Consider the following 23,819-nt stretch of genomic DNA (forward strand, 5'->3'; position numbering starts at 1 on the left):
TGGTCCTTCCAAGGAAGCTAAGGATGCATTGGGGTGAGGCCCGTGCTCCATCTGGAGACTAGCACTGTGTCTGGCAGCGCCCGCCTGGAGCTGTCCTGTGCCACGGCCTCCGTCTCCGAGCTTGCCTGCATCTACTGGCCCACATCCTGCACAATGATGAGGACACGGTCACGGAGAATGAGATCAATGCCCTCATTAAAGCAGCTGGTGTGAATGCTGAACCTTTTTTCCAGGCTTGTTTGCAAAGGCTCTGGCCAGTGTCAACGTTGGGAGCTTCGTCTGTAATGTAGGGGCTGGTGGCCCTGCCCCAGCGGGAGGTCCTGCCCCAGCGGGGAGGTCCTGCCCCCTCCACCACTGCTGCCCCCACTGAAGAGAAAATAGAAGCAGAAAAAGAGGAATCTGAGGAGTCTGATGATGACACGGGCTTTGGGCTTTTTGACTAAACCTCTTTATTAACACATTCAATAAAAAGCTGAGCTCTTAAAAAAAGGAAAAAAGTGAATGCCGTCTACCTTCCCACCCCACGTCACAACCAAAGAGAGAAAGGAGGAACCCTCAGGAGATAGCCTCTTATGACTGACCCATGATGAAGCCTCAGAGTGGGACCCCTGCAGAAAGGCCAAGCAAGCCACCACCAGAGCCACATCCCTGGTGTGGCAGGTACTAACCCCCAGGGCTCCCCAGGAACAAGCCCAAGTTTGAAAGTGAGATCTGCTGGCCAGTTTCCATCAATTTTCCTGTCTCCTTGCATAGATCTTTCAGCTTGTCTTCAGAAGCCTTACTTTCACATTCAAACATCAAAATATCTTCCTCCAATCAAACACTCTTCCAAACAAAGCTGTCATTCTCCTGCCTCTCATAGAGGAGACTCCTGAAGGACTTCCTTCCAATTTCTTGTCTTCCTCACACTTTGTATGCTACTGTCACGACTTCAGCCCAAACCACAGCACTCACCAAGCCTCTCGGGCTTAATGCTCCGATGCTCCACTGTTGCCATCTTTATTTGAAACTCTGAGAGCACTTGATGCTGCCAGCCTCTGCCTCTCTGCGGAAACCCTCTCTTCCTTTCTGCTTCAGTGAGATTTCCTTTTTGAGCCGTGTATCAGGCGCTAAGTGAGCACCTGAAGGCAGCTCTGAAATGATGTATGTGGTTTCTGCTCTCAGTTTACAACTTTGTGGATGATGGATGATGATGTGGCCAAGCGTTGTGGGTTGAGTTGTGTCTCCCAAAAAGACATGTTCAAGTTTTAACCCCTGGTAATTGTAAGCGTACCCTTATTTGTAAATAGGATCTTTCACAGGTGCAATTAATACACAAGTTACAGTAAGGTCAATGCTGTGGGAAGGCGGCTGGATAACTGATGTCTTTGTAAGTGGATTTGGACATCAGCTTATATTGAACAGGGACACAGAAAAGCACACGGACACAAGAGGGAAGATGTGAAGACACACAGCAAGAATTCCACATGAAGATGGAGGTGGGGCTGGAGTGATGCTCCTACAAGCCAAGGACCACAAGGGTTGCAGGCAACACCAGAAGCTAAAAGAACAGCACAGGACAGATTCTCCCACAAGAGCCTGCAGAGAGCATGACCCTGCCACTATCCTGGTTTGGGACTTCCAACCCCATGACTGTGAGGAAAGGTTCCTGCGGACTTAAGACACCCAGTTTTCGTCCTTAAAGGCAGTCCTAGAAAACTAACAGCAGGAGTAACCGGGCAGTTAGTGGTGAAGCACGGCAGGTGTCAGGAGGGGGAATTACAAGGAGCCACAGGTGAGAATTATTAGTAAAAAGTCTTGCCTGCCAGGAATGGAAGCCAAGCTCAAGCTGAGTAAAGTGAATAAATGAAACTGAATGTCCCACAAGCAGCAAGTCCAAAGGGTAGACGTGTGCTTGGGGGCTTAAATATCCACTTCAGGGCCCTTCTGCACTTGCTCCGTCCATGCCTTCTTCTCAGGCAGGCTTCCCCTTGTAGGAAAGCAGTCAGCCCCAGGTTCCCCTGGTCCTTTGTTATCTTGTCTGGGGAGGGAGGCTCACTCAGCATCCACATTAATTCTCAAAGAATCACTCTGGCCAGCCAGGGCCCCGTGTCCAACCCACTAGGGAGACAGTGGGGCTTTGTCATAATCCCCACCCGAGGCACAGGAGCAGGTATTGAAAGGAGGAGATTTCCAGGTATCAGAAAGAGGAAATAGGTGGGCAAAACTAACACTGTTCACAACGGGTACCTAAGTTTCCAGGGAAGACTTGGATATAAATGCCTTCCTGTTTGGGATCTCAAGGAAGCTTGTAGCTGGTCAGGGCAAGAAAGCAAGGGAACTTGTTTCAGGCAGAAGAAATCCAGCGGGCAGAGGCCCAGCACTCACCTGGGTCTTCGTGGCTGCCTGTTCTTCTAGTTTACTGTGAACACAAGTTTTAACTCCTATTCACAGAAGATAATACACGTTTTGTTTCCTTCCTTAGAATTCTCACGTCAGGATCTCTAACCCATTCGTTTTCAAGAGATGACTTCACCTACGTTTCAGAACTAAGGGGCCAAAGGAAACGCCATCAATTTCCTACCAAGAGACCACAAAACTCACTTCTCGTCCTGGACCCTCACCGGAGGGAATTCTCCATCCGCCGCCCAACAATCCAGTAAAAAGCAAGGCGGCCCTGCTCGACGCGGCCCCCTCCCTGCAGCCCACCCCCCACCACGCAATCGCTCAGCAAGTTGTGTCCACGCTACTTTACTGTTTCCCAAGTCAACGCTCTCTGCCAGAAGTCTCCTAACCGTTGCGCCCCACCCCCAGCCTTCCTGTGGCCTGAGTACGCTTCTAGAACACACGTCGAGTCCATGCCCTGCCCCCAAACCCGCCAGGCGTCGCCCATCACTATCGAGATAAAACCCAAACCGAGGAGCAGGCGTCGAGCGCCCCCCCACCCCGGGTGCGACCCAGAGCCCCGTCCTGCCCCCAGCGCTCCCTGCTCTGCCTCTCGGCAGTGCCCGCACTTGTAGCCGTTTTTGGCTTTTGCTGTAACACATTTCCACAGGCCGAACTGAGCGGCTTAAAGCAGCACAAACGACAGCGTGTTTCTCACCTTAGCGGCTCGGGAGGCCAGACGTCGGCGCCCCAGGCCGCGCGCCCCTCGGGAGGCTGCAGGAGAGGGATTTTCTAGCTTCTGAAAGCGCCCCACGTCCCGCGGCTCCCGCGGCTCCCGGCAGCTTCACACCAACAGGAGGCCCGCGTCTGCCGCCGCCGCCGCCGCCGCCGCCCCGTTCAGCGCACGCGCGGCGCGTGGGGCCCACGTGCGGGAGGCGGCGCCGCGCCGCAAGCTCCGCCCCCTGCCCCGGCGCCCCGCGCGCCCACAGGCCTTCCGCGCCTCCCGCGGCTCAGGGCCCCCGCGAGCCCCGCGAGCACGCACACGCCGGTTGGCGTCGGGGCTGCTCTGCGGGCTGGCGTCTGCCCGGGGCGCCGCCTCCCGCGCCCCAGACCCGCGCCTGCGGCCCCACACCTTCCCTGGCGGCCCCGCCTGAGGCTGCAGGCCCGGGCGCGCGCTCCGTCTCCCGCTCCCTCGAGCCCTCGGAGCACAGGCGCCTCCCAGCACCTGCAGTGGCGGCTTGACGCGCCGTTGCTAACGGTCTTCTCCACCAGGACTCTTACCCGTTGCTCTCCAGGCCCAGAGCGACTGACACGAACCCGCACTGTTGGTACGTCCTGGGGGCTTTGGCACAGACCCAGCCGTCCAGACTCAGTCCAGGCTGGAGTGTGCAAGCCCCGGGTTAAACTGGACTCCAAGGTCGGCCACAGTCCATCAAAGTTTCCTTTGCTTTTAGGTGCCTCCAAACCCCTTCTCATTTTTCTCCATTTCCCTCTTTGCTTTTTACATAAGCAGACGTGTGTACAGTAATGGTTTCCTTCCTCATATTCCGAACGATTTCTCTTAAAACAAAAAACAAAACCCAAGTTCGCAGAGCCTCTGCGATTCCCAGCAGTAACCTAGAAAGCACCTAGACAGTCGTTCGTGTTGTCAGTGTTTATTTGTGTCTGATGTTGTTGGCTGAGTGATGCACATTTCGCCTGTAGGGTAGAACTCTTGAATAATGCACTTTGTTTACGTGTAAGCATACCAGTCACAGTCCACAAAGAGTTACAATGATTACAAAGTATTATTTGTACAAACCAACGCATGCCTTTATAATTAGCACATTTGTGGCAAGTTTTGTTATTTACCAAAGATGGCTATCACTGAAGTCTCATTTTCTACAAATTAGGTCATGCTATCAAATTGCAGAATACGGTGTTAAACATATGATTCCACTTGGAATCCATTCTTCTTCTCTCCTCTCCACCAGACTGTAATACTTCACAGAACTTAATGTATTAATAATGTATGAATTTATACATGAGGAATATCAATGATTAACATAACCGATGCTGTTAATTTTATATTCCTCAAAACATGACTTTTCCTCCCAAAATCAAGCATATCGTGTTAAGTCATTACAAAGTTTCCCATCAACAAGTGTGAAATATTGAAGTTCAATTCAGGAACTAAATGCAATTATTAGTGTCAGCTATGTTTAAAGCGAACACGTAATTGTGTGTATACTGAAGAAAATCATGAATAGTTAGATTAAACTAAAATTACATCTTGAAAATTTTCCTCGGGGTAAAAGAACTGCTCCCGCTTGAGGCTGGGGAATAGGTTGAGCTGGACTGTTACGTTATTTAATACTTATGTTATTTAACGTAATAATACTATTTTACTAGTAAAAAGAAAGTGCTAACTCCATGTGAGAATTGTGTGTCTTTAAAGGTGGAAAACAGATGCACAGGAGGTTTGGGGAAGACCAAGCTGACTGAGAAACTCTCTGAGGAAAGGTAACAAAGGTATCAGAGAGGAAAAAGAACATTAAAGAAGTCTTAGGAAATCTCTAGTTTACATGTGGTATTTAATCTTTGCCGCAAATGTTTACTGATCACCAGCGAATTGCCAACCACTGTGAAATTCGTCAGCTTCCTTTGAGGGGAGGTCCTCATTACTGGATAAGGTCCATCGCCTTATCTGGTGCCTAAGGTGTTGACTTCACAGGATGAACTGCAATGAAAGCCTCATATTATGTAACTAATCTGTACAAGCTGAATCATAAGACATCACACTTAATGCCATTAAACTTCATCTCTCTGTTTCTGATCTATGGTGTTCCGTATTTACACATCCTTTCAGCCTCCTGATACAGCCATTCACTGTTTTTATTGGCTATTCCCAGCCTTGTGCAGTCCACATAAAAAGGCAGGGCTTCCTTGGTTTGACTCATGTCATTAGCAAGAACGTGAAAGAACATATGGTTTCAAGCATGAGCTCTAACCAAGAATCAGGAACGCGCGGGTCCAAGGGTGTCCCCGGACCTGACAGGTTTAGTCCTTGAAGGCAAACAGCTCTTCCACTAACGCAAACAAAAGAGAGGCCCAGAGAGGCAGTCAGCGCTGGAGGCAGGAATCTCCCAGCTCTGAGCACCCTTCCAGTTACAGAGCAACGGTCCCCATCGGTACCTTTTCCTTCAGGAGGATCTGTTCCCTCCGCTGGGACAATACTTACTAAACCAACATGTTTAAGGTTCAGTAACAACATGTTCCTTGCTGCCAGCCTGACATTCCTACACGGTCACGCACGCCTCTTCCAACATAGGGGGGAAGGCTTGGGACTGGGTTCTACTTGAGGAGATCAGAGCTTCCCCACAAGCCAGGAGTTCAGATCTCTGCACGACTAATAAAACTTCTGTCTGTTGCCCTGGGGTTCCCCGGCTTAACATTAAGCAAGGCTGGACCCGATAACCAATACTTACTGTAGCGCCCAGAACTTCAGGAATTTCTGAATTTCTTTGTTTCTCAGCTGTAGACTTAATGCTTGGAAACTCAACAGCTCTCGGAAAGGCCCAACATGGAGAGTTTTTTTTTCTACAGTTTCTCTAAACCAAGAAGAGAGCTGCGGAGTAGCTCATCTCTAAATTACGACCAGCTGTTCAAAGAGAAGGCACATACACAGTTACAATACTTTAACCAGGTCCATACGCACCCTATTTGCCCCAGTGAGTGTATCCGAGGATGTTCTCTCAAAGATCTCCTGAAATCCACAATAAGCAGATTCAAGACGTTAAAAATACCCTCTGCCTTCAGGCAAGCCAACACTTAAACCATCATCAGAGACCTCCAGTGAAGACTTTGCCATCTCCTTCAGGAGCTGGTTTCAGTATTTAACAAACTTCACCATCCGCCAGCTCTTAAATCTAACTTAAATCCTGCTTCCTGGTGTTTAGGTTGGGGAATATCCTTCTACGAAGGAATTTTAAAGTTGGGAAATTACTCATCAGCTTTGGTATTACTGCCAGCGATTAACTACACATGGAAATAACTGAAGCCTGGTGCTTTTGAAAATAGAACCCCATGATTCACACATTCTGCAGCCAAAGACAGAGCCACAAGATATTACTGTCACCTATTTGGGAAACCAATCTGGTTCTTGGATTCAACCATGAGACTGAGCTCCAATCTCCACACTAAACTCAGTCCAGGCAGCACGATTCGGGGAAGCAATTTCTACCTTATAAAATAGAACACGGGGTCCATCACTGTCGTCTTTGATCCCCTCGGCGTGGTAATGACATGTTTACACATCTTTTCAGAGCTCAGCAGAGCACTAGTAGGGCTGGTTATTTACCAGAAAGTCGCTGGAATTTCTCCTGGGGAGCCTCTGGAAACAGTTCAGCTCACTTTACTTTCTCTTCATCTAAAAGACTTTGTGCAAAGAATATCATTCTATTTGCTTTCGAGTCCCCTGGGACAGACCAGGCTAGCATCATCCCAGTGGTCATTTTTCGTGGTGAGAAAATGCTTACCTGGTGTTCCCCACGAAATTCTGAAAGATCTGTCTATAAACTAATAGCGCAGTGGGCTGACATCCTGATAAACTCATTACAGGTTTAAAATAGCGTATGTCAAAAATGTACTTAACATGCCTAACCTAATGAACATCAGAGCTTAGCCACACCTACCTTAGACGTGCTCAGAAGAGTTACATTAGTACATTTGGGCAAAATCATCTAATACAAAGCCAGTTTCATAATGAGGTGTTGAGTATCCCACGCAGTCTATCGAACGCAGCACTGAAAATGAAAAGCAGAATAGTTGTCTGGGTCCAGGGTGGCTGTAACCCTATCAGTTGTTTACCCTCGTGCCTGGGGGTCTTCCCAGGGGCTGCGGCTTGTGGTCTCTGCCCAGCATCACAAGAGAACATCTGACCGCATACCCCTCGCCTGGGCAGAGATCAAAATTCAAAATCTGCAGTATGGTTTCTCCTGAATGCCTGTTGCTTTCACACCACAGTAAAGTCAAAAAATCATTGTCACCCTTTGTCAGTCCGGGACCATCTGTAAACCCTTTTACAAGAGAGCCGTTACACATTTGCATGCAGCCCTGCAAAGAAGAAAGCGTAACAGATCCTTACAGTAGGTGCTAAATACCATCAACATGTGACTCATCTTTAAATCATTTCCTTAACAATAGCTACATTTTGAGTGGTACAAATTACTTGGCTAAAAGAGATAAGGAGAGTGCCAACATCCTGATAAACTCTCACACTCAGATCAAGTCCGTGTGGCTGTCACTTCATATCTGCTCATCCAGGGAATGGTGTCAGGGCCTCAAAATGCTTCCGATTTTTTTGCTGTGAAAAATGACAGGTCTCAGTTGACAGGACTGTTTCCTAAGCTGACTTCTCCAAACTGGAGGCTGTCCTGTGCCTCTGGAGGAACACAGTCTTATTAAAGTGGTCCTCTCCGTGCCCCACCCACCCACTGCTGAACATCATTTCTGTGATAGACAGAGTAACGCTCCTCCAAAGACGTCCTCATTCATGGAGCCCAGGGATAGGGCCCCTTTCATGGCAAAGGGGACTTTGCAGATGTAATTAAGCCCAGATGGGCCCAAATCATCACAAAGGTCCATATAGGAGAGAGGCAGGAGATGGACAACAGAAGCTGAGGTCAGACTGAGGGGAAGGGACCATAAGCCAAGGGATGTGGGCAGCCTGTGAAGCTAGAAAAAGCAAGGAAACCTTCTCCCTTGGAGCCTCCCTAAGGAACGCAGCCCTGCCGTCATCTTCACTTAGCCCAGCAAGACTTCTGATCTCTCCCACTAAAAGACAAAGTTGTATTTTTGCAGCCACTAAGTTTATGGCAATTTGTCACAGCATCAATAGGAGACTTACACAATTCATGCGATGTACTGTTGACAGACTCAAAAATAAGCCAGAGATTTATATACATAGGAACTGAAATATTTCCTTTTTCAGAGAAGTAAAGATTATCACATGATCTAGCTTTTCTCTCCCTGTTTTAACTATCATCCTCTGTTTAGCTAACTGGATGTTCTAAGCCCTTAAGCCTACCAGCGTTACCTAAGATGACAATTTTCCCGTTTACCTGCACTTCCATAAACAGAAGGCACTAAATGGGATTTTATTCAATGGGATTTAATCAAACTTTCTCAGGGAACCATTAAGTGAAAACCTTCCACTTACCCAATAACTTTAAACTAATGCAGAAAAGGGAGTTCCCTCCCCCAGATAAAAGGAGCAATAGAGCATCCTTCGGTGTAGATGTTGGCTAACTACAGACCACGGGCCAAGTGCACCGTCTTTGTGAGTAAAATTTTACTAGAACGCCGTCACACCACTTCTTTATGTATGTTCCAGCTTTAATGCTTCAACCACAGAGCTGAGTACTTTTGACAGAGACAGTCTTGTACATAAGTACTTACATCCCATTCTCAACTTTGTCCCATAGCTTACAACACATAAAATATTTACCACTTGGCCCTTCATAGTATACATTGGCTGACCCTGGATTAGAGGGTTCACTTCAGAGTCTGGCAGACGTAAGTGCCAACTGCACCTCAATGTCTTATGAGCTATGTCCTTCCGAGCAAAGTGTTTAATCTCAGTGGTCCTTGCTTTTCCTTGTTTGTAAAGTGGAGCTTTCAGCACCTACTTTAGAGGAGATTGAATTTTTTCATTCCTTAAATTTGGTCAAGACTTTGTGTTCTTTCTAAATCAGGAAAATTAACTCTTCAGGTTGATTGAGCCTTGACCGTGCCTCTTTCCAATGCTTTATTGCAATTTTATCATAGAAATTTCTGGGCACACTCTTGGCTATCACCAGTGAACAGAGCTAATTGGGCTTCAAGTCAAAACGCCCTGGTCTGAATCCCAGCTCTGTAACTTCCTATTATAGTCATCTTAGGCAAATCTTTACATATCCCTAACTTTCCATTTTTCCATCTGCAAAATGAAACTAAAAATACTTACATCACAGGATTGCTGTAAATAGTAAATGAGATAACTAATATGGAAACATATACCAAAAGCATTATTTTACATGCTTACTATTTAAATAATTATATGGTAGAAATTAAATGAAGCAAAAAATGCAAACATACTCTGTAAACTCTAAAGGCAATATAAACATCAGCCATTTATGCAGCAATATATGAAGTAAAATTGATCACATTTTAAACTGACTCAAGAAGTCATTTTAAAGGCCATCTAATTGTCATAGTTCAGAACAGTATTTTTTATATTAGACAAAAACTGGAAAGAACTCAAATGTTCAACTAGTAAATGGATAAGTAATTGTGGTATAGTCGTTCCATGGAATACAAATGAACGATATAAAGAATGTGCTATGAATACATTCAATAACATGGATAAATCTCATAAACATCATGCCTGAGTGAATGCAACTCATCACAAAAAGCTGCGTGATGATTAATTTTATGTGCCAACTTGGGTAGGGTATGCTGCCCAGCTGTTTGGTCAAACAGTCTAGATGTTGCCATGAATGTATCTTTCAGATGTGATTAACATTTAAACCAGTAGTCTTTGAATAAAGCAGATTACCCTCCATAATGTGGCTGGGTCTCATCCAATCATGTGAAGGCCTTAAGGGAAGAGACTGAAGTCCCCTAAAAAAAGGAAAGAGTTCTGTCTCCAGACTACCTTTGGACTCAAGATGCAACATCAACTCTTCAACTTCCCAAAACTTCCAGCCTGCCTTGCAGAATTCAGACTTGCCCACCCCCAAAATCAAATGTCAACTTCCTTAAAATAAATCTCTCTGTAGATAGATAAATAGACGGATAGGAGAAAGAATTCTATTGCTCCTGTTTCTCTGGAGAACCCTAATCTAGGCTACACATCATAAAATTCCATTTACATGAAATTATAGAAAAATTAAAACAGCAGCGGCATCAGTGTGTATCAGTGATCCACTGGGACTGGAAGCATGCAAAACTCCCTCATTTAAGGGAAATGCTCCATATATTTGTAGTGGTAGTGGTTACATGATTGTATCAATTACCAAAATTTATCAAACTGTATACTCGTACTTAAAATGGGTGAATTTTATTGTATTTAAAATGTAGCCTGGGGGAGGGTGCAGCTCAGTGGTAGAGTGTGTGCTTAGCATGCATGACGTCCTGGGTTCAATCCCCAGCACCTCCACTAAAAATATATATAAATAAACCTAATTAACCCCCAAAATAAAATCATTTAAACAATTAAATTAAATTAAATCAAAAAATAAAATATAGCTGAATAGAGCTGAGAAGAAAATGTCAGACTACATACAAGCCATGTAATAGACCATAATATGACTCTTTCTTGTACATCATGAACAAACTTAATTAAAACTTATTTTGTGTATAACTTCATTTTTTCATGAATGTAGAAAGACAAGAGTCCAGAATTTGAATCGCTGTCTAATATATTGAAACGCTCAAGGTGAGCAAACACTGGCTAATATATCTGTCAGGCAGAACCATGGGTAATTCACATATTCATTACTATGAACAAGTTAATTAAAGTCATAATATTAATAAATTACATCCACTAAAGCCATTATTTTATTCACTTCTGATTTATATACAGTCTCTCTCTTGAGTAAATGGGAATTTTTATGTGACAATAAAAACTTAATAACTAATATATCAGTCCACAGTAAACATCATCCAAAAGCAACTGTGATAAAATTAAGCCCTTCCAATATCAGGGAAGGACAACAATATCAAAATAAAAGTGTCTATAACTTCAAAGGTAGCAACTGCATTATCAGTTCCAACGCGGCCCCTTTGATCTCGGGCTCTGAAAGCATTTTATAGCAGCTCATGCGTTATCATCGAGAAATCAGGTGCTCAGGACAACACATTTGACAAATGTACCACAGCAGCAAATAAACAGCTAAAAGCCTTTGCTCTGAAGTCTCACCTCTGCTCTCAGAGCTGCCCTTCTGTCTGGACAATTCTGCAATAAACAAATTGGTCTACCCTTGGTTTGCTACAGATTTCCTAGGTAGCACTCAACTAGCAGAATCTGTCAGTGCAACCATGACACATGATCACTCTCTGAATCCAGGCACCCAGGGTCCTTCTGCAACCAGTATCGCTGAGCCCATGTAATGCTTTAAACAGTTTGTTGTTGTATTGAGGTTTATTTGGGACATAAGGAAGTATCAGAAATGGAGAACTCTGTGTCTAAAAACGCCTAGTCATGTAGTTCATGGCATAAAGTCTGTCTTGTTATTAGTAACATGGAATGACAGTGAAAACCTGGGTTTTAGAGACACACCTGGGTTTTCAAACCAATGCTGATACTTCAGAGCTGTTGTGTCTCAGACAAACTATTGATCTCTCTGAAATCCAGAGTCTTAATTTGTAAAATAAGAATAATTCTACCAACCGTGCATAACTGCTTAAAGGTTCAGACAGTGTTCGTTAGGTCTCTACCCGGCCAATGTATGATCGCAATAAAAATGGGGGATATGCCTGTTATTATTCCTAAAAAGCTAAATTTGGGGGGCTGGTATTTGATTCCCGAGATGATTGCCTCCTTCCTGAAACCACATCCTGTACATCATGGATTCCTACAGGTTGCAGTAAAAGTTGTTGGAACACCAAGCAGACCTTATGTGGAGATGGGCCAAGCACCAGCCTCCCCTCTTGACGGGGACCAACGTGCATCTCCTGAAGTCTCAGGCTGTCTTTTGAACAGGACTGAGCCTCGCAAGTGCCTCTCAACACTGGTCCCCAACACACCAGTCTAATTTTCCTTTTCAAATATGCAAAATCAATAGATGTCGACTAAGCTTGTAACTGAACTTACTCTTAGTATAAGAAAACTTGAAAGGATTGACAGGTGTCAGTAGGTGCTGGTTGGTTTTTAGGAGATATATCACAAAAGGAGGGTGCCAGTTCACTGTCTCTGCTGGTCACTGATAACAATTTCAGTCCTTTAAAATACAGCTGCTTTCCTCTCAGACACCACTTTGATTGTTCAGGGTTTCTGTACACCCCTCTCTTTCTGCAATTCTTTTTCTCCATCTAATATGTCATTACTCACTAACTGGTAACAGATCTTTATTTTTCACACTGAAGCCCACTTTTGGAACTACCACCATACCATTAGCACCCCTGGAATCTCCATCGTCAACACTGATGACTTACTGGGCAACATCCACCAATTAGGGGCAAAAGCAAATCACAAAGCCTTCTTTATAAAGATAATGAAGTTATTTTATGAAGGTTCTTATACCTAAAGGAATGGATAATAGGCATAAATGTGGCACATACTAGCATATATACGTGTACTGGAAGCTCTTTCAGGGTGAACGTGTTATCTTTCTTTGGGTTCCCAGCACTAGCCAAACATCTGGTGCAAAGTAAGTGCTCAATAAACACTTGATGAAAGACTGAATAAGCTGCATCCCACACAATAGACTGAGGAATGACAGAGACAGAGTAACATTTGTTTTTTCTGTCAAAGGGAAACTTTTTGAAGAACATGCAGTGAAAGAACTTGTGAGAACCTGAGTACTGGGTTGTTGACTCCTCTCTCCTACTGGTACAATTTCTCTGAAGAACAGACACTGGTCGGAGAGAAGCACTAAAGCTGATCTGTATCTTAGAGAAGACATCATGTATGTATGCAATGGAATACTACTCAGCCATTAAAAAGAATGAACTATTGCCATTTGCAGCAACATGGATGGACCTAGAGATGATCATACTAACTGAAGTAAGTCAGAAAGAGAAAGACAAATACGAATGATATCTCTTATATGTGGAATCTAAAATATGACACAAATCAACTTACTTATGAAACAGAAACAGACCCACAACCATAGAAAATAAACTTATGGTTACCAAAGGGGAAAGTGTGGGATGGGGAAAGATAGATTAGGATTTTGGGATTAGCACATACAAACTACCATATATAAAAATAGATGAACAACAAAGTCCTACTGTGTAACATGGGGAACTATACTGAGTATCCTGTATTAACCTATAATGGAAAAGAATATGAAAAAGAATATATATATGTATAACTGAATTGCTTTGCTACATACCAGAAACTAACACCACATTGTAAATCAACTATACTTCAATAAAATAATTTTTTTTTAATTTTCAAAAAGTTGGTTACTAAACTAAGGAGCTCTAGTTACAAAGAACCAAAAAATAACCAAAAAGAGCTGGGAATGAATGATAATAGCTGGTTTTTTGGGGACCATGAAAAACAATTGTTTCAGTCTTTGAAATGACTGATATTCATGACTTCTTTTCAGGAAAATTATTCAGGTAAGTCTTCTATAAATTATTTATTCAGTAAAATTCACATGTGCTGAAGTAACGTGAAATTTAGATCCCATCCTTTCATCTGCAACAGTCAAACCACAACATGTTAGAAAGTTTTATTTTCCCCCAATATTTAGGACCTGGGTGTTTCTCAGGTGAGTTGGATATAATTATATGTGTCTATATACTGCTGTTTTAATTCACCACATACACATCCGCTGTTATGTCTCAGACTTGATGTCACAGAGACAAGTCTACTTGAGGTTGCCTCAACTGAAAAGAAAAACAAAAAAAATTATGTCCCACCATCTTTCATGTTATGTCTTAGCCAGTTACTCCCTGGCAGCCAAATGAAATGATTCTAATAAATTCAAGATTTGAATCTGAAGACAGGTCAAATTAAAAGTACTTTTGTCTGGGATCTCTGGTTTTCTATAACAAGAGCTAAGCATAATTTTAAGTGCTAATAATGAACAAAATCCTCCTTATTTTTTATCTTTTAACACCTCACTTCTAATTATTGGTTTTACACATCTGTCCAACAAAAACTCGAAGACTAATCACAAAAGCATTTAGAAACACCAAGAGGTTTAGCGAGTATGTAGAATTTGAATTTGAAAATGTTTGCTTATGCAAATATTTGGCCAGTAGAATTTTATTCTTGGCGTAGAAACTGTTTTTTTTTCCCCTAAGCATGTTGCTACAGAAAACTGATATCCTGGAGGGATTGTTTACTTGGAAGAGGCTTTGGGGATAAGAGTTATACTAACATTTAATGATGTTGATCAAATGTTACTTTTTGTTAAAAGAAGCTGAAGAATTTTACCTTAAACTTTTACCCAACCATCCTTTTTTTCTTCTTCTTCTTTTCAATGTGGACTATTTTTATAGCAGCATTTCTTTCTCAATTTCGCTGACGTCAGTGAAGGCAAAATGGAATTAAATTGCATACTCACTTGGGTCATTAAAAAAGTAAACCATGTAATTTCAGGGTTTAGTCAATGGATGAACTGAATAATATTCACACACTTATTTGAAAGAGTCATTTGAATGTTTACTTTGGTGAAACGGGCCAAATCCCCAAGCCCTGTTGCCCACAGGTAGACCCCAGAGACGCTATGAAGATGCAGGTGACACAGACTTGCAGTTATGTGGCTTTTGTCTCCGCAGGAGTCTGCCCTGAGATTTCCATGCTGCGTTTCTCTGTCTTGACTGATCACTAAATTCCTGAGCTATTTACATTGTATTCTCAGACATCAATTTCATGTTATCTCTGCATGTTCAGGAGGAAAAAAAAGTTTTCTGGTCACATATTTGATGTTTACCCACCCATATGTTAAACACCAGAGAGTCCATCTGTGAGCTCCCTTTTGAGTTGGTTTCTGCTTCAGTGGGGAACCGGCTTAACCAGTTTTACCAGCTTCTTAGAAGAATATTTTGTTACACAAAGAAAGTACTGTTCTACAGGACAAGATAGGTAATTATGAGATAGTGGAGAAGTTTGTCTTTCATTACGAAATTACAGAAAATAGAAATAAAATGGGTGATTACTGATTACAGAAGTTCTCTTACTTACCACAGAACTTGTAAGAAAAACAGAGGAAGTGTGCTTACCAAAAAGGGCATTCAAAAAATGCTGTTTGTAACCCAAGCTAATGGAAACAAGGAAACGTATAGGCAAGGCCGACTTCCAATACCTGCCCGCACCGGGGTGCCTTCTGAAGCACTGCCCCCGGCGCCCCGCTGAGTCCGTGGCGGGGAGACAGGCTGCAACTGCGAATTTCCTTGATAGCTTCTGTCGTGACCTTAATGCACTTTGAGCAACTTTCTGGTTAGTACATTTAATTTCCTCTCTTTCACAACATAGGTCTGACCCTGACAGGATAAGCTACCACAACTGAGATTCAATTATCGCCAAATGGAGAGATTGCCCCCATCTGAGTCCCAAATGCGGTGGTTTTCCATTACTACCCACTCCCACTGATCACCATACAGGGTCTTTTTTGAAAACTATAACCTCGTAAATTCTTTGGCTAATATTAAAAATTTCTTTTATGAAGTTAATAAAATCTTATACTTAAATGCTTTTTAACTTCGTGTTTTATTGTTCCAAAAACAAGATTGAGAAAGCGACCCTCTGTAAAATTGCTACTGTGATTTACGAGCGTAGACCTTCTGCGGCCTTCATTGTGGGGCCAAGAGGGCAGGATTCCACTGGACACAAGGAGAAAACAGTATCACTGTGTCATGATCACCCTTTCAAAACTCCGCTCTGTGGCCAGCACCGGGGCACCTGATGTTCCTGGTCATTCTCAGACAAGGAAAGCCCTCCAGGCATGTTTACTCATTAAAGTAGTCCAATTTCAGTCGTTTAAAAGTCTAAATCATAAGTGTCAAAATGCTGAGCTTCATTCGGAGGTAAGTTTTCTCTCCTGTTTCCCTTTCTTCACCCCCTGCTTTGTCAGAACTGCCGTGGGAAAGGGGTTGGCCTCTCCATTTCAACACTTTCTCCTTTTCCTGTCCTACCCTTGTCCCCACGAGGCTGTCTTCTGGCTCCTCCTGGGCTGAGACGGACTAGAGGAGGGAGAGGTAGGTGTACAGAAAGGTTCTGATCACTCACCAGCAGTGTTCTCTGGACTTTGGGCATCTTCAGGACACTTTTTGTCTTGAATGCATTTGTGGTTCTTTGGAGACACCACCCCAAATGAAAATCTCTTGATGTTCCCTTAATGAGGTCCAACTCTTTCTCTGACTGTTACTTAAGATGCTCCTCTGCCTGGGTGATGCCCCTCCAAGCTCTTTTTGTTAGCAGCAAGTGCTCCCGGATGGGGTTGCTATGACAATGACCCACAGACAGGTTCCTTCCCCGTGACTTACCTCTGCTCTTCTGGGCAGCCTCCAGAGGGGCTGTGTCCATTTCTGCCTTCCTGGCCATTCACAGGTGGGTCTGGTCAGGATGTTTCCTGCGAGCTACACAAAGGTATTTTAGCTCAACGCTCATTACCTGGGAGGCAGGGTTCCCAGAGATGGGTTATTATGTATCTTTTAAGCTATAGATAACATCCTTTTAGTGATTAACTTGTAGCAAAAGCAATAGAATACAAAGGTTAATGTAACAGAAGCAGATTCATTGTGGAGTCAGATTTGTTCTTCCCTAGTACATATGCAGCCTCATTTCCTAACATATCCTGCCCCTTCCACACATGCACACCCCTCTGCCACACACACACACACACACACACACCCCTTGCACTCCATTTAACCTGCATACTTTGCAGATAGAGCTTTGCAGCTGCTATTTCCTCTAACTCAGGGATCAGCAAGATTTTTTTTTTTTTTGTAAATGGGCAAATAGTGAATATTTTTGGCTTTTGAACTATACAGTGGTTTCTGTTGTAACTAACTACCCTGCCATTGAACATAAATAAATGGACATGGCTGTGTTCCCATAAAACGTTATTTGTGGATACTGATTTTGAATTTCATAAAATATACATTTATCATGAAATATTATTTTTCTGTTCTTGCTGTTCTATTTAAATATGTAAAAACCATTTTTAGCTCCCAGGCCACACAAAAACAGGTAACAGGCCATGGTTCTCCAAGCCCTGTTCTAACTGTATGGCATTACCTTACTTTTGTGTCAAGCTGACTCTTTAAGACAGTTCTGGAACCTTACACACCCAAGCACAGTGCTGCCATGGTCACATCAGAACATCTCTCTAATACCAGTTGTTTCAACGTTTTTTTTTAAAATGCTTTTTACTCCCTTTTCCTGAATGAGGCTCTGAGCAAATTATAAGCAGAAAGATCTTAAGCAATTTTGTATCCCACCATGTGCCAAATGAATAATCACACAAAGTGAGGGAGCTCTAATTTTTAGACTCTTTCTTTCTCTTTGCCTCCAAAATATTTCTGATGAGTCATTCCTCCATGAATAAAAGGTATTAGGTACAGCAAGACTGGGAGACAGTCTGACTGGGAAATCAGAGCCCAGGCAACGTTGAATCCCAGGCTCTCTGTCTTTGATAATGGCTAATGGGACCTGGATTAGGGTGTGGCTGACAGTCATTCACCCCACAAACATTCCACGGCTGGTGGGTGTTAGGATGCTAGCTGGGGCAGGACAAAGATACTCCTCTCCCTGAGGAATCTACAGACTGGTCAGGAAGAAAGTCTACAAAAGCTGCTGTGATGAAGATGTAAAGAGCTTCGGGAGTGCTGAGCAGAGGAAGCCAGTCCTGGGGGAGAGGTTTGGAAGGGTCCCTGAGGAAGCGATCTGCCCATCAAGATCTGAAGGAGAAGCTGAAGTTGGCCAGGTGAAAAGAGAGGGACGGGTGTCTAAGTACAAGGAACAGCCTGTATGAAGGCTCAGAGGTGGGAGAACCAGACAGTCTCTCAACCATCCCACTTCATTAACCTTTGCATTAGGCTTTACAAGGGATTCTTGGAGAACCAGCTGCTGTCTGGCTCAAGTCAGGCTTCATCACCTGTAAACTGAGAGCAATGAGTTAAGTATATCCAGGTCCTCCCTGAATATGTCCATTCTAGGTGCCTCCCCTACTTTTTCATGGCTCTTAGTCCTCTATGTCTAATGAGATGTTCTACATGTTTTGCTCTTCTGGTGTTTTCCATTCGGGTTTTCCCTTCTCCCTCCCTTAGTTCTTCAGCACGGTGAGGGCATAGACATAATTTTTATTTACAACATTTCTTTAATTCCATGCGCTTTTAAGATGCCATTCATTCAAGAAACATTTTTTCAGCATCTCTCTGTGCTGTGTGCTGTTTCAGGAGCCTGGAATATGTCAGAATAAAACAAAGATCTTGCACGGGTGAATCTTGTAGCAGCAGGGTTGGGGTAGAGAGGGAAAAAGAGGCGATAATACACACAAAATAATGGATGAGTAAAGCACATATTAGGCAGGTATGGGGGCAAGAAGGATGTAGGGCAGGTCATGGAGGCTGTGGGGCTGAGGATGCATTTTAAAGAGAGATCTCAGGGTAGACTTGGTTGTGAGGGAGCCTTTGAGCAAAGATGCTGGAGGGGAGGGGACTACCCATGGGGGTATTTTTCAGGACGAGAGAGGAACCAATGCAAAAGGCACCAGCCAGGAGAAGGCTCCATTCCAAGAGGGACGGGCAGGACCTGGCAGTGGAGTAACAAGGGAGACCTTGGAGGAGCTGTACTCTGAGACACCGGGGGCAGCTGAAGGGTCGGCTGGAGGGGCTCGTAGGACCCGATAACCACGTGGCTTCTATTTCTGACTCAACTGGGGAGAAATGCAGGCGTGTGAACAGAGGCACAACATCACCCGACCTGTGTTGTAAAGAGATGCTGTGGCCATGGGATTGAGATGAAGACGGGGGCAAGGACAGAAGGGAGGCCGGTGGGGACCCCACTGGAGTAACGCTGGGTTGGGGGCAGGCAAGGGGCAGGAGAAGCCCGGGAACTTCCAGCACTGCTGGAATAAAGTCAACGGTCTCTCCCCGCTGTCTGAAGGTGGAATACGAGGGAAAGGAGGAGACAAAGTGACTCCAAATATTTGGCAGGAACATCTGGAAGGTTGGAGTGGCCGGGAGTGGCCACTGGTTGACTGACTACGAGGACGTCTGCAATGGAGCACATTCGGGAAGCAACTCAGAAGGTGCATTTGCTGAGAATTACATTTCTCATAGATTTTTAAATGGAGATATCACAGGCAATTGAATATATGGGTCTGGAATTCTGTAGAGAGTTCTGAGCTAGGGATCTGAATCCGGGCATCTTTGGCATTTAGACGGCCAGTAGGACAGGAGATGGGGTGAGGACACCAAGGGGATGGATGGGGACCAACTGACTCCCCAGGACCCTGACACTAAGGTGACTTAATGTCCCTGTTGCTGAACTAACTGATTCATTGGCTGACTCGGGTGAAAAATAATACAATTGTCTGATAATACAAATGCTTTAGAAGTATACGTCCTAACCTCCTTCCTATGACAACAAATCATACTGCGTACTAGTAAGAGTATGGTTTGGCTCACCAATTATTCTAACAAAAAAAAAACAAAACCCAACCAGCTTTCAGCAGTCACACCTCAAACACACACACACACACACACACACACACACACACACACGCACACACATTTCAATAGGAAAAATAGTGCAGAAGACTCTACTCGGTAACTCCAATTCTCATTTACAGACTGGAGACAAAACAGGAACCAGATACACGGGGACAAAAATAAAAGCCGGCTGATTCTGAAAGGAACTGGCAGCGGGTGTGTCATCTCCTGGCTCAGTGAGGGCTTAGGGCCCCGGGAGCAGCGTTTACGACTGTGCTTCCCTCAGCACAGACCTTCCTGAAAGTGACTCGATTTTGATGAACTCCAAAGGCTGAAGAGCAGGGAGAGATCAAAGTTCTCAGCGCACCACCTGCCCTTCTGCGCTTGCAGTCTCACCGCAGAAGCAGATCACGCAGGAATCCAAAGGGCCGTACCACCAGGAAAAAAAAATTTTTTAACTATTTTTGGAGATATTTGGGGAAAACATTTTCCGTGCTCAAATAGGTCAAGTCCAATAGCAACGTGACAATGTAAACACGACCCATGGCCAAAATGTGAGAATTTTAACCCATCGTCAAGAGGGGGCATAACCCCCGGGCAACACGAGCAGTCACCCCTTCCAAGATCAACTTCCTGAGCCTTCCACTAATGCACAGTGCGAGGTCAGAGTGGGGAAGCTCTTTGTGCTGTAAAAAGAGAGGAAAGAGAGGGAAAATCTCAAGTGTGTGCTCTCTCTACACTCGGGGAAGATTGCACAACACTTCAGCAGGAATCTTTGCGCAGTACTCAAAGATACAAAAGCAGTATGTCCTGCTAGAATCTTAAACATTTTGAATCAAAGTTGCCTTACTTTTTTTCCTCCCCCTCTCTTTTTTCTTTCCTTTTTTCTTTTTAAATTACAGCCCTGCAATTTACCGGAGCTGAAGGCTCTTTCTTCCTGACAAGGTAAGATGATTTTTTTTTTTTTTTTTTTTGGTAAGGGACGGAGGGTTTTAGAATTAGACACTAGAAGCTAACTTCTCGGGCTTTGTTCCTCGCTCTGACTGTGTTGATGGAGAAGTACTGTGTCTGGAAGGCTATAAATATGTGTCATAAATGTGTTATTTCTACTTAGACTCTGTAGGACTGCTGTTATCTCTCGGGAGAATAACATTACTGTCATTAAAGTGCACATTAGCCAGTTGTAGCTTCTAAAATTAAGAACATGTGTGTGTGTGTGTGTGTGTATGTATATATATATGCAATCGTTTGGAGGAACATCTCCTGAATGACAGCAGTTGTGTTCACCCTGCAAACCACTGCTTAGACAACATTTAATCAGGTCTGATCACTCTTCCACTTCTTGACTAGTTCCTTCCATGATGAATTTCCAAGTTCCTCACTGTATTGCTAGGGGAAAAAAAAAAAGTGAACAAAATTTTCTGTTTTCACATTACCAGTCGTTATGATTTTATGAAGTGAAAATAACTAATGGGTAAAAAAGAACTGTATTACTCTTCTACACTTGTTAAGTCATTTACAGGGGATTTCAATTCCCTACATGACTCCTTTCACTCTGGAGTCGGGCGGAGAGGGCGGGGTGGCAGATTTCAGTCTGCCTCCTTATTCAAATGCAATGAATAGTCTCAATAACAGTCTTCCAATCCACTGACAATTAGCACATTTTCTTGAAAGTTTATTCTTGTGTATCAACCTCACAGTCTTCCCTGATTTTGTTTTTTTTTTTTTTTTTTTACAAATATTATTTTTACCGTGACTCTGATGTACACATCTCATAAAATAGGCACTAACAAAACTAGAGCGCATCTGGGTTCTTTTTCAATTGGAAGACTGACAGATCAGGGCAGGGTGGGTGGGGAATAGCCCCAGAGGTAGAAGGGGGTTCTCCTAAGGGGCCTTACTTATTGTCAGTTGCAGGAAACTCCTGAAGGAATGTTCCTGAATATCGAATCCAGTCTGGCTTTAAATTACTCAGGTACGCACCAGTTCTCCAAGAATTCCACACCGTGGACTCTTCCTCAGGTATGCTGGAGTCACAAGCACCATTTTCTTCTTTAAGTTATGAATTTAAAAGCAGCAAAATCTTAAATTCACCTAAAAAATGTCCTTCAGGGTCTGGCCTGAAACATAATTTTCAAGCACAACTAAGACATGCAGTTTACTGAATTCCTTTCACATCGGGCCACTAACTACTGACGCTCTTTTTAATACATTTCGTGCTGTAAATGTGATATACGTTGCAAATGCTAAAAACAGATTTAAAAGGCATAAATGACATTGGGTATTTCTGTTTGTAACTTTAATCCCTTTAGTGTAAAATATCCTCTTTCTGCCTCTTTTCTATATTGGATTCAACAAATAGCTTGAGAAATGAATGTCAGTGACTCCTTCTGTACCAGTATATTTTTCTGTACTTTTAATATCTTCCTATTCATTTTAGAACAAAGAGAGATTTCCAGAGCCAAAGACATGGCCTTTCATTTTACGGGAATTTTTTTTTGTTGTTGCAAATCGGCTATCATTGTAATCCCCAAAGTCCAAAGGCAGCTAAATTATCTATCCTCTTTTCTAACCATGACAACTTCTAAACTTTAACTTTGATTGAGATTAAACAGAATTCCAGCGGAAGGTTTGGAGAGGAGGCTCCGGAAGGCGCTGGGTGTGATCGCGGCAGCAGACCCCTGAGGCCCAGAGGGCACGGCTGCAGTGTGGTTAAGGTTGCTAGGAGGAGCAGTAAAAAACGATTATAAAATGCTTGGTAAACGCTTTATATGTGACACATAAAGTCTCTCTAATAAACGAATCCTCCGGCCGTGCTGGTGGGAGCATTGTCAGCCTCAGACGCTAAGCAGACACCTCACAGCTCCTGAGACGGAGACATTGTGCCGTCTGGTCAAACGTGTTCCCTCCAAAGGTGGGAAGGTGGGTCCTCAGTTTCTCTTCCAAAGCTTGACTGTTGACTGAGAACAGTGGTGCCCCATCCAAGTGAACCAGGGCCGCAGAAACAATGGGATTTCAGAAAGCAGAGTGTCTCTTTCTTTGGATGAGGGTGGCAGGAATTACCAGAAGACTGCCTGGTTCCCAGACCACACACCACACCTCTTTCCTCTCAGGTCTCATCTATTTCATAGTCACTGACATATTTCTTAGTTTCAGCCTAAACTAGTCTCCTAAAGCTCACGGCATTCTCCCTTTAATGCCAGGTTGCCCCTCTGAAAGTCAGCAGGTATCCGGTCTCAAAGCAAACGAAGAGCACATCTTAATGTTTAATCCGAAAAACATTTCCTTTAATCAATAAAGTTAATCATTTATCCCTATCAACATGACTTCTTTCTAATTTCATGCAGCCAACTTTTAGATTATTTTTTGCTTCCTGTTCTAGATTTCACCCCATTTGTAAGTTACTGAAGAGACATTGTTTCTACACCTTTTTAGCAACTTATATGAAAACAAATATAACGTGTCCCATAATATCTTGTTCATGTTATTGATGATATTTGTCATAAAATCAGCACACAGTCTTGATAGAGTTGTGTCTTGCTGTCTCCTAGGTTCTGGTCACAATTCCATTTCCACACTGAAGTGTTCTGAACTCTCACCTAGTCTCTTACCTCTTACTTGCACAATAAAATGATAAACTATATTTCCACCAGCTATATAAAAATTAAAAAGACGAAGACCATTGATTGCTGGGAAGGATTTATGGAAACAGAATCCCCCGTTCGAGTTGGCAGGAGTCTATTGCAGCCATTTGGCAATACTGAGTACAAGGGAGAAGGCGCGTGGCCACGAAGCACGTGCCATTTCATCCCCAGGGAAGCACACGTGCACAGAGAGATGTGGTATGGTTTGGGATGGAAATGGCATAGCCCAATCCTAAACTGGGAGCCCAGACATTTGAAAGCGACTATCTGGATGAAGTGTGGTGCGTGCACACAATGCCTCGCTGAGTGACAGTTAAAACCAATGCACTAAAGGTATGTGTGTTTCATCTCAGCAAATGGCCTTAATAAAAAAGCAGGTTTCAGGATGATGAAACAAGTGGAGAACAACACTGTCTTCTGGTCATGGGTATCGATATGTATGTAACGTTGGCAGGA

At 43.6% G+C, this 23,819-nt stretch overlaps 2 long non-coding RNA genes and 1 pseudogene across 3 annotated transcripts; 2 read left to right on the forward strand and 1 right to left on the reverse strand.

Moving 5' to 3' along the window:
• The first annotated feature begins 23 nt into the window (after window positions 1-23).
• LOC102542759 (large ribosomal subunit protein P1 pseudogene) lies at window positions 24-443 on the forward strand (annotated as a pseudogene).
• Window positions 444-14,799: 14,356 nt separating this feature from the next.
• Window positions 14,800-17,331, reverse strand: LOC140701188 (uncharacterized). Its single transcript, XR_012080119.1, has 3 exons — window positions 17,303-17,331; window positions 16,549-16,641; window positions 14,800-14,944 (listed from the first exon to the last, which is right to left on the reverse strand). It is a non-coding gene; the product is annotated as an uncharacterized lncRNA (long non-coding RNA).
• Window positions 17,332-17,865: 534 nt separating this feature from the next.
• Window positions 17,866-23,028, forward strand: LOC140701187 (uncharacterized). 2 transcript variants are annotated; one of them, XR_012080118.1, is made up of 4 exons: window positions 17,866-17,990; window positions 20,622-20,664; window positions 21,631-21,741; window positions 22,335-23,028. It is a non-coding gene; the product is annotated as an uncharacterized lncRNA (long non-coding RNA). The 2 variants fall into 2 exon arrangements; XR_012080117.1 differs by lacking the exon at window positions 22,335-23,028 and having other exon boundaries at window positions 21,631-21,990.
• Window positions 23,029-23,819: the final 791 nt, after the last annotated feature.

This window comes from Vicugna pacos, chromosome 14, assembly GCF_048564905.1.
Source record: "Vicugna pacos chromosome 14, VicPac4, whole genome shotgun sequence".
NCBI classification, from domain to species: Eukaryota; Metazoa; Chordata; class Mammalia; order Artiodactyla; family Camelidae; genus Vicugna; species Vicugna pacos.